The following is a 10,576-nucleotide window of genomic DNA, read 5'->3' as shown; positions in this document are numbered from 1 at the left end:
ATTAGTGGAGAGTTAGGACTTATGGACTAGGATTGATATAGCTCATTTGACTTTCCTTTACTACTAGTTAGAGGATGATTTAATGAGATTAATCCTTGCCAATTCTCATATTGTGGTTAGTGATTAGGATAGAGATCTTTGACCACCAACCCTTGCCAAGACCTTTTTAGGCCTTAGTTTGATTTCTTGCCATTTATCTTTCATGTTTCTTATTAAAACCCCAAAAATAACTCACAACCAGTAACAAAACACTTCATTACAATTCGTATGGAGAACGACCCGAGGTTTGAATACTTCGGTTATTAATTTTAGGGGTTTGTTACTTGTGACAAACAATCTTTTGTATGAAAGGATTATTGTTGGTATAGAAACTATACTTGCAACGAGAATACATTTGTGAAATTCTAAACCGTCAAAAATCCAATCATCAAAATGGCACCGTTGTCGGGGAATTGCAATGGTGTTGTGTTATTGGTTATTGTATATATGTGAATATTGTGAATATGTTTGCTTTTTGCTTCTTTGTTAGTTTTTAGTTTGTTCTTTTTATTTGTTACTATTTTTTTGTTTTTGCCCTCTCTTGCTATCATGAATTCTCACTTTGGCTATGAGTGTAGTTATAACTATGTTGTAGGTGATGAGAACTATAATGAGAATGTGTATCAAGGATGGGATAACCAAAGGTGGGAGGAGCCATTTGCATATGATCAATTCTCTTGGCAACAACCTCCACCAATGCACTATGAAGAAGAGCCATTCTATGATGCATATCAATCCAATGGCTATGGTGAATCTCCTTGTGATTTTCAAGAACCACCACCATATGCCTATGAGTCATATCCTCAACATGACCCTCAACCACACTCACAAGCCTATTTTCAACAAACACCTCCATATGACCATGATCCTTACCCACCATACCAACCTCCTTTTGAACCATATGAGCCATACATGGAACCACAATTCCAAGATTACTACTCCCAAGAACCACCTCAATACACACCACCACCTTACCAAGAAGAACCACCTTCCTATAATGAACCCTTTCTCCAAGACAATTAACCCTCTTATCCACCCCAATCCTCAATGGATGAAATCCTTAGCCTTATACTTCAAGGGCAAGGAGAAATGCAAAGGGAGACACTAGAATTTATGGCTATCTTGGCCAAGGTAGTAAGCATTTTAGCCTCCCAATGCTTGAGCACTCAAAGCACTCCCATGGTCACATGTGGAGAATCGATTAAAGAGCATAGCATGAAGGAGAGATTGGAAACTCCGGTGAAAAATGAGGAATGCCACTTTGTATTAGAACAATTGGAGAAGCCTATGATTATTGAAGAAAAGGAAGAAGTGGTTGAAGACTTAGGAGATGCGGAACTTCCAGGGGAAGCTAAAATCAAAGAAAATCCCCCCAAGAGGAGTAAATTTGATGTTGAGGAGGAATGTGCACAACCTCCGAGGCATATTCTATATGAAGACTTGGAGAGAATGAAGCAAGAATTGAGTTTCCTTGGTGATGAAGATCATGCATCCAATCTTCTTGGTGAAGAATCCTTTGAATTTGAAGAACCTTCTCCCAATGAATTCAAAAGTGATGTGGAGGTAGATTTCTCTCAACCTCCCATTTATGACTTGAGTGATGGTGAAGAGTTAGATGAAGTTGATGAACAAAGGATTGAGAATGAAGAAGTTTATGAAGAGGTGGAGATTGACAAAGAAGCAAACAAGGGAGTAGAGCTTGCAAGCACATTGGAGATACCTCTCCCCAAGCCACCACCATCCATTCTCTCATTCAAGTGGGTAAATTCCTTATACTTAAGCTTTGTTATTCCCCTTGAATATGGTTTGCTTGAGACGGATGGTCAACTTAGAAAAATTAGTGGCTTTAAGAGTAAAAAGGAGATGGTTAGTGGTTGGAAGCATCATTCTAGGTTCATTATGGTCACATGTCCAAAGCTTGATAGCAAAGGTTGGTGTATAAATAGAGTACATGGGTCTAGAAGGATGTTTGGTCACTTTGTTGAGAATTCACCTTGCGCACCACCCACATGGATTAATGATAATCAACTTGGAGATGGGTGTGAAGACAAAATATGGGATCCGGGAACACATGAGGATCAACATTGGGAGCCCATGGTTTGTGAAGAACTCCATCAAAGCTTGGAGATATTAATCTTGAATGATGGAGCTTATTGGAAGTCCAAGCATTGGTGGAAGTTCCAAGATGAGTACAAGCACAAGCCACCTTGAGAGAAGCTCCCCATAAATTCAAATTAAGGACAATAAATAAAAGTGCTAGGTGGAAGACACCCCACCATGGTAAAATCTTTTCATTTTCTCTTTTGTAAATATTTGGTAGAATTAGTCTAATTTCATGTTTTGTTTAGTTAGTTGAGTATATTTGGTAGTTTAGTATGTTAAATAAGGTTTTATGTTGTTTTGGTAGCTGTTTGGAGGTTTGGAATGCTTGGATTGGTGCAAAAACATAGCAAAAATTTTTGAAAAACAAAGCACTATCCACGCGTACGCGCACTGTACGCGTACGCGTGCATCAAGCATTTTCGACCATCAACGCGCGCGCCATGCGTGCGTACGCGTGGATTGAGAAGTTCTACATTCCATACATTTTCCAGAGTGTTATGCCTATGCCACGCCAACGTTGTGCCTTTGGCACAACCCCACTCGCGCGCACGCGCACACGACACGTACGCGCCACTCTCGAAATAAACCATCGACGCGCGCGCGTCATGTACGCGTACGCGCGGATGCCCTCATTTCAAACAATTCTTTTCCTCTCTTCTTTCCATTTCTTTCCTTCTCCTTTCTTCTTCCCTTCTCCTACCCCTCATCCAAAACTTCCAAACACTATCGATAACCATTTATTTTAGTTAGTTGTTAGTTAGTTAGTTAGTTAATTAGTTAGTTAGTTAGTTGATTAGTTAATTAGTTAATTTTAGTTTAGTTTTCATTTTATTTTCTCTCTTTTCATCATAAGTGTTGGATTATTGACTTTTTTTATTATACATTAATGCCTCTTATTGCCTAAATGTTATTTTAGCATGAATGCTTTTAGATAATCTTTGTTGGATTCTATGATTAAGGTTATATTTTGCTACTTGGTTTTGAGTTTTTCATGCTTACCTTTTGAACATACCAAGTGATGAGAATTGCCTTCGAGCTTGTGACTCTTTTGAATTGCATGTTGTAGCTAGCCACCATGTGATTTGAACTCTCTCTTTGAGTGGGCAATTTCTTGATGGATGTTGTGCATTTATCTTAATGCATTGTATTTCATGATCATATGCATCCATATGTGTTTGGCTTGAATGCTTTCATGCTTCTTTAATGCTTGTTTTACCTTACAAGTTCACTTAAAGCATCTCAAGCATACTAGAATGAGTAAAGTGCATGCTTCTTTTGTGACATAGCTTTTATGCTAATGTGTGTTCTAAAAGGCGCCTAATTTAGAATTCACACACTTATTTGTCATTAATGTCACACTAATTCACTCACTCATTTCTAGTGATTTACCTCATTCCAACAATGTATGCTTCCCTGCTTTTATATCTTCTCATCTTGTGGTGTTATATTTTTGTTTTTTTATGATGAATGCACCACAAGCAAACATGGAAGCAAGACTAAGAACACGCAGCAATCCGGAGACTCGCCGTACCCCCTTGTTCATCCTTCAATACACCGAGGACGGTGCAAACTTTTTAAGTGTGGGGAGGTCGTCCGACCGATCGGCGATTTTGGGTGACGAATTTCTAATCCCAACACTTTTTCATATTCATTTTAGGTTCTTAGGATTTTTACTTGCATTTTCTTATTTTTGCATATATATACACAATAAGCTTAGTCAAAATAATGAAAATTTTTCAAGATTTCTATCTATAGGGCACATCAATTGATTTGAGTGAAAACTTTTCATAAAACTTGCTTGAATTATATATCTTGTGGATCATGTTTTTGAGCTAAGAACGCATGCAAGTGAGATTTGAGCCTAATGATGTGGTTACATCTTATAACCACTTATTTTTCCTTCTTGTGTGCATTATTCTCTTTCTATGATTGTAATCTTTGAATTGTTTGATTCTTTATGTCCATTATTTTGTGTATTTATACATTTATATGATTGAGGCCATCATTTCATTAACTCACTTACCCAAATAGCCTTACCTTTTATCTTCCATTGTTAGCCAATTTGCGCCTACGATTAACCCACTTGTTCTTAATTTAGCACATTACAAGCCTAAAGCGAAAAACAATAAATGTCCTTATTTAGATCTTTGATTAGCTTAGGCTAGTGTGTGTGAGTACCATTCAAGTGTGGGAATCTCGGGACATTCGGTGAATAAAAGGGTAGTTTTGTATTGCTATTGAAAATATTGGGAATTGGGTACATACCCATGTATTACTCAAATGTAAAAAACTTATGCATTGATGCTCTTGTATATAGAAAGAAAAAAATGAAAAAAACAAAAGAAAAAGAAAAAAAGAAAAGAAAAAAATAGAAAAAGAAAGAAAAAGAAGAAAAAGAAAGAAATAAAAAGGGGACAAAATGCCCCAAAGCAAAGTGTAGCTCAATAAAATCAATGCATGAGTGTTGTGAAACGAAAAGGGATACATGAGTATGTGAAAGAGTGCAAAATGGGTAGTTAGACCAGCTTTGAAATTGTATAGGACGTCATAGGTTAGGTGGGAAGTTTAAGCTTATCAAAGATTCAAATTTCAAGCTCACTTAACCATATATGCATCCTACCTTGACCTTAACCCCATTACAACCTAAAGAAAAGACCTCAAGATAAATGTATGCATGCATGAAATATATGTTGATTGTTAGAAGAAGAACAAATCTTGGAAAGCATGATTAGGGGAGAATTGAGAGAATCAACCCTAAACACTTGAGTGAATAGAGCGCAAACACATCCGGTGAGGGTTTGATGCTCAATTACATGTTTCCACCTATGATCATCTCTTTTCATGCAAGTTTGTAAAAATATTTAATAACTCAATTCAATTGTGGATTAGGCTTGCCAGCCCTTAGCCCTTGTGCATATATGCTTCTTGGGAATTGATTTATTTTGACCAAGTAGTTGCATTCATTTAGATAGTTGCATATAGGTAGATTGCATTTAGTTAGTTCCATTGAATAAATGCCATGCCCTTTACTTCATTCTTGTTTTAAGCATGAGGACATGCTTGGTTTAAGTGTGGGGAGGTTGATAAACCCCATTTGTAGGGTTTATCTTGTGCTTGATTTAGGGGATTTTATAACCTTTTACCCACATTTATCCCTTGAAATAGCATGGTTTTATAACTTCTCCTTTAATTGTGCTTAAGAGTGAAAACATGCTTTTTAGGACTTAAAACAGCTAAATCTAATTCTCCTTGATTCCATTAGATGCTTTGATATGTTTGCTAAGTGATTTCAGATTTAGGAGGCAAGGATTGGACCAAGGGAAAGAAGGAAAAGCATGTAAAAATGGAGAACTCATGAAGAAATGTAGGAATCGCAAAAGCTGTCAAGCCGACCTCTTTTCACTTAATCGACCATAACTTGAGCTACAGTGGTCCAAATGATGCAGTTTCAGTTGGGTTGGAAAGCTAACATCCGGGGCTTCGAAACGATATAAGATTTTCCATAGTTGCTACACTTATGGTGACGTGTACACGCACTATATGCGCACGTGTCGTTGCTGCCATATGATCCACTTAAAGCAATACGTGGTCAGTGAATTCTAGAGCCTTGTGGGCTCAATCCAACTCATTTCTGATGCTATTTAAGACAAGTATTGAAGGGGGAATCAACATACTTCACAACATTTAGAAGTTAGTTACTATTTGTCATAGTTTTAGTTTTAGAAGTAGTTTCTAGAGAGAGAAGCTCTCACTTCTCTCTAGGATTAGGATTATGATTAAGTTTAGTTCTTAGATCTAGATTTTAATACATCTTCTTCTACTTCTATCTTCTCAATTCCTTGTTGTTACATTCATTCTTCTTCCATTCTTTTGTTGTAATCTCCTTTATGTTGTTCTTGTGTTTTGTTGTAGATCTACTTTTGTTTCTTCTACTCTCTTTCAATTCAATCAAGGTAATTGATGAGCGGATAATTTATACGCTTTTTGGCATTGTTTTTCGGTAGTTTTTAGTAAGTTTAAGCTATTTTCAGGGATGTTTTCATTAGTTTTTATGTTAAATTCACATTTTTGGACTTTACTATGAGTTTGTGTGTTTTTCTATGATTTCAGGTAATTTCTGGCTGAAATTGAGGGACTTGAGCAAAACTTTGATAGGAGGCTGACAAAGGACTGCTGATGCTGTTGGAATCTGACCTCCCTGCCCTCAAAATGGATTTTCTGGAGCTACAGAACCCCAAATGACACGCTCTCAACGGCGTTGGAAAGTAGACATCCAGAGCTTTCCAGCAATATATAATTGTCCATACTTTATTCGGGAATTGACGACGTAAAATAGCGCTCAACGCCAAGTACATGCTGCTGTCTGGAGTTAAACGCCAGAAACACGTCACGACCCGGAGTTGAACGCCCAAAACACGTTACAACTTGGCGTTCAACTCCAAGAAAAGTCTCAGCTCGTGGATAGATCAAGCTCAGCCAAAGCACACACCAAGTGGGCCCCGGAAGTGAATTTATGCATCAATTGCTTACTCATGTAAACCCTAGTAGCTAGTTTAGTATAAATAGAACATTTAACTATTTTATTAGTCGTCTTTTGACCACGTTTCATCTTTGGTCTCAGTTTTTTTTTATTCTTTATCTTAGGAGGCTATTAATCACGTTTTAGGGGGCTGGCCATTCGGCCATGCCTGAACCTTTCACTTATGTATTTTCAATGGTGGAGTTTCTACACACCATAGATTAAGGGTGTGGAGCTCTGCTGTACCTCAAGTTTCAATACAATTACTATTATCTTCTATTCAATTCTCTTTTATTCTTATTCCTAGATATACGTTGCACTTCAACTTGATGAATGTGATGATCCGTGACACTCATCATCATTCTCACCTATGAACACGCGTGATTGACAACCACTTCCGTTCTACCTTAGGCCGGGCGCATATCTCTTAGATTCCCCAACAGAATCTTCGTGGTATAAGCTAGATAGATGGCGGCATTCATGGGAATCCGGAAAGTCTAACCTTGTCTGTGGTATTCCGAGTAGGATTCCGGGAATCTGGAAAGTCTAACCTTGTCTGTGGTATTCCGAGTAAGATTCCGGTATTGAATGACTGTGACGAGCTTCAAACTCCTGAAGGCTGGGCATTAGTGACAGACGCAAAAGAATCAATGGATTCTATTCCAACCTGATTGAGAACTGACAGATGATTAGCCGTGCTGTGACAGAGCATTTGGACCATTTTCACTGAGAGGATGGGATGTAGCCATTGTCAAGGGTGATGCCTCCAGACGATTAGCCATGCAGTGACAGCGCATAGGACCATTTTCTCGAGAGGATGAAAAGTAGCCATTGACGATGGTGATGCCCTACATACAGCTTGCCATGGAAAGGAGTAAGAAGAAATTGGATGAATGTAATAAGAAAGTAGAGATTCAAGAGGAGCACAACACCTCCACATGCCTATCTGAAATTCCCACTATTGATCTACATAAGTATTTCTATCCTATTTTATTTTCTGTTTATTATTAATTTTCGAACTCATCATAAACTATTTAATCTGCCTAACTGAGATTTACAAGGTGACCATAGCTTGCTTCATACCAACAATCTCTGTGGGATCGACCCTTACTCACGTAAGGTATTACTTGGATGACCCAGTACACTTGCTGGTTAAGTTGAACAGAGTTATGAACACACCAGGGATTATTAAGATCCCAATTCATCACACCATGATCTCTTTGGGGTATTTTTGATAGAGCCATTAAATAAATTTCATACAAGTACAAAGAGACCAACTTTGAGGATCACAATTTCGTCCACCAAGTTTTTGGCACCGTTGCCGGGGATTGTTCGAGTATGGACAACTGACGGTTCATCTTGTTGCTCAGATTAGGTAATTTTTTTTTCAAAAACTTTTTCAAAATTTTTCTTTTCTTTTTTCATTTTTTTTCAAACTTTATTTTCGAAAAATATAATAAAAATACAAAAAAATCATAAAATCATAAAAATAAAAAATATTTTGTGTTTCTTGTTTGAGTCTTGAGTCAATTTTTAAGTTTGGTGTCAGTTGCATGCTTTAAAAATTTTTCTTGCATTTTTCAAAAATTCCATGCATTCATAGTGTTCTTGATGATCTTCAAGTTGTTCTTGACAAGTCTTCTTGTTTGATCTTGATGATTTCTTGTTTTGTGTTGTTTGTTGTTTTTCCTGTGCATCTTTGCATTCATATTTTCCAAGCATTAAAAATTTCTAAGTTTGGTGTCTTGCATGTTTTCTTTGCATCAAAAAATTTTTTTTTTCAAAATTATGTTCTTGATGTTCATGATGATCTTCAAGGTGTTCTTGGTGTTCATCTTGACATTCATAATGTTCTTGCATGCATTAAGTGTTTTGATCCAAAATTTTCATGTTTTGGGTCATATTTGTGTTTTTCTCTCTCATAATTAAAAATTCAAAAAAATCAAAAATATATCTTTTCCTTTTTTCTCTCCAAATTTTTGAAATTTTGGGTTGACTTGGTCAAAAACTTTTGAAATTAGTTGTTTCTTACAAGTCAAGTCAAAATTTCAATTTTAAAAATCTTATCTTTTTAAATTCTTTTTCAAACTATTTTCAAAATCCTTTTCCTCATTTTTATATCATATTTTCGAAAATATGCTAACAATTAATGTGATTGGTTCAAAAATTTGAAGTTTGTTACTTTCTTGTTAAGAAAGGTTCAATCTTTAAATCCTAGAATCTTATCTTGTAGTTTCTGGTTAGTTAAGTCATTTTAAAAAATTAAATCTTTTTCAAAATGCCTTTTTCTTAAAAATCTTATCTTTTTATCTTATCTTTTTCAAAATTTTATCTTTTTCAAAATTTGATTTCAAAATATCTTATCTAACTTCTTATCTTCTCATCTTTTCAAATTTAATTTTAATATTTTTGTTTTAACTAACTATTTGACTTCTTGTTTGTTTCTTATCTTTTTCAAAACCAACTAACTACCTATCCCTCTCTAATTTTCGAAAATACCTCTCTCTTTTTTCAAAAATTCTTTTTAATTGTTTTAAATTTTAATTTTAATCATATCTTATCTTTAATTTTCGAAAATTCTCTATCTCTTTTCTTATTCTATTTAATTATTTATTTACTAACACTTCTCTTCACCTCTCTTCATCTAAAAATCTGAACCCAATCTATCCCTTGTGTTTGGATTCTTCACTTTTCTTTCTTCTATCCCCTTCTTTTTCTACTAACATAAAGGAATCTCTATACTGTGACATAGAGGATTCCTCTTTCTTTTCTTGTTTTTTTCTATTTCATATGAGCAGGAACAAGGAAAAAGGCACTCTTGTTGAAATTGATCCTGAACCTGAAAGGACTTTGAAGAGGAAACTAAGAGAAGCTAAATTACAACAATCCAGAAGTAACCTTTCAGAAAATTTCGAACAAGAGAAGGAGATGGCAGCCGAACCCAATAATGATAATGCAAGAAGGATGCTTGGTGACTTTACCAAGCCCACGTCCAAATTTGATGGAAGAAGCATCTTCATTCCTGCCATTGGAGCCAATAATTTTGAGCTTAAGTCTCAATTAGTTGCCTTAATGCAACAAAACTGCAAGTTCTATGGACTTCCATCTGAAGATCCTTATCAGTTTTTAATTGAGTTCTTGCAGATTTGTGAGACTGTAAAGACGAATGGAGTAGATCCTGAAGTCTACAGACTCATGCTTTTCCCTTTTGCAGTAAGAGACAGAGCTAGAATATGGTTAGATTCACAACCTAAGGATAGCCTGGACTCATGGGATAAGCTGGTCACGACATTCTTGGATAAATTCTTTCCTCCTCAAAAGCTGAGCAAGCTTAGAGTGGATGTTCAGACCTTCAAACAAAAAGATGGTGAATCCCTCTATGAAGCTTGGGAAAGATACAAGCAGTTGACCAAAAGGTGTCCATCTGACATGTTTTCAGAATGGATCATATTAGATATATTCTATTATGGTCTATCTGAATTTTCAAAAATGTCATTGGACCATTCTACAGGTGGATCCATTCACCTAAAGAAAACGCCTGCAGAAGCTCAAGAACTAATTGACATGGTTGCAAATAACCAATTCATGTACACTTCTGAGAGGAATTTCGTGAATAATGGGACGCCTCAGAGGAAGGGAGTTCTTGAAATTGATGCTCTGAATGCCATATTGGCTCAGAACAAAGTGTTGACTCAGCAAGTCAACATAATCTCTCAAAGTCTGAATGGATGGCAAAATGCATCCAACATTACTAAAGAGGCAGCTTCTGAGGAAGCTTATGATCCTGAGAACCCTAGAATAGCAGAGGTAAATTACATGGGTAAACCATATGGAAATACCTATAATTCATCATGGAGAAATCATCCAAATTTCTCATTGAAGGATCAACAAAAGCCTCAACAAGGCTTTAACAAT

At 36.2% G+C, this 10,576-nt stretch overlaps 1 non-coding gene across 1 annotated transcript; it reads right to left on the bottom strand.

Annotated features, from left to right (window-relative positions):
* Positions 1–9,988: 9,988 nt before the first annotated feature.
* On the bottom strand, positions 9,989–10,092 carry LOC112714186 (small nucleolar RNA R71). Its single transcript, XR_003159142.1, has one exon. It is a non-coding gene; the product is annotated as a small nucleolar RNA R71 (small nucleolar RNA).
* Between the last annotated feature and the right edge of the window lie 484 nt (positions 10,093–10,576).

This window comes from Arachis hypogaea, chromosome 9, assembly GCF_003086295.3.
Source record: "Arachis hypogaea cultivar Tifrunner chromosome 9, arahy.Tifrunner.gnm2.J5K5, whole genome shotgun sequence".
Taxonomy (NCBI): domain Eukaryota; kingdom Viridiplantae; phylum Streptophyta; class Magnoliopsida; order Fabales; family Fabaceae; genus Arachis; species Arachis hypogaea.
This window is presented reverse-complemented; position numbering and strand designations above follow the sequence as displayed.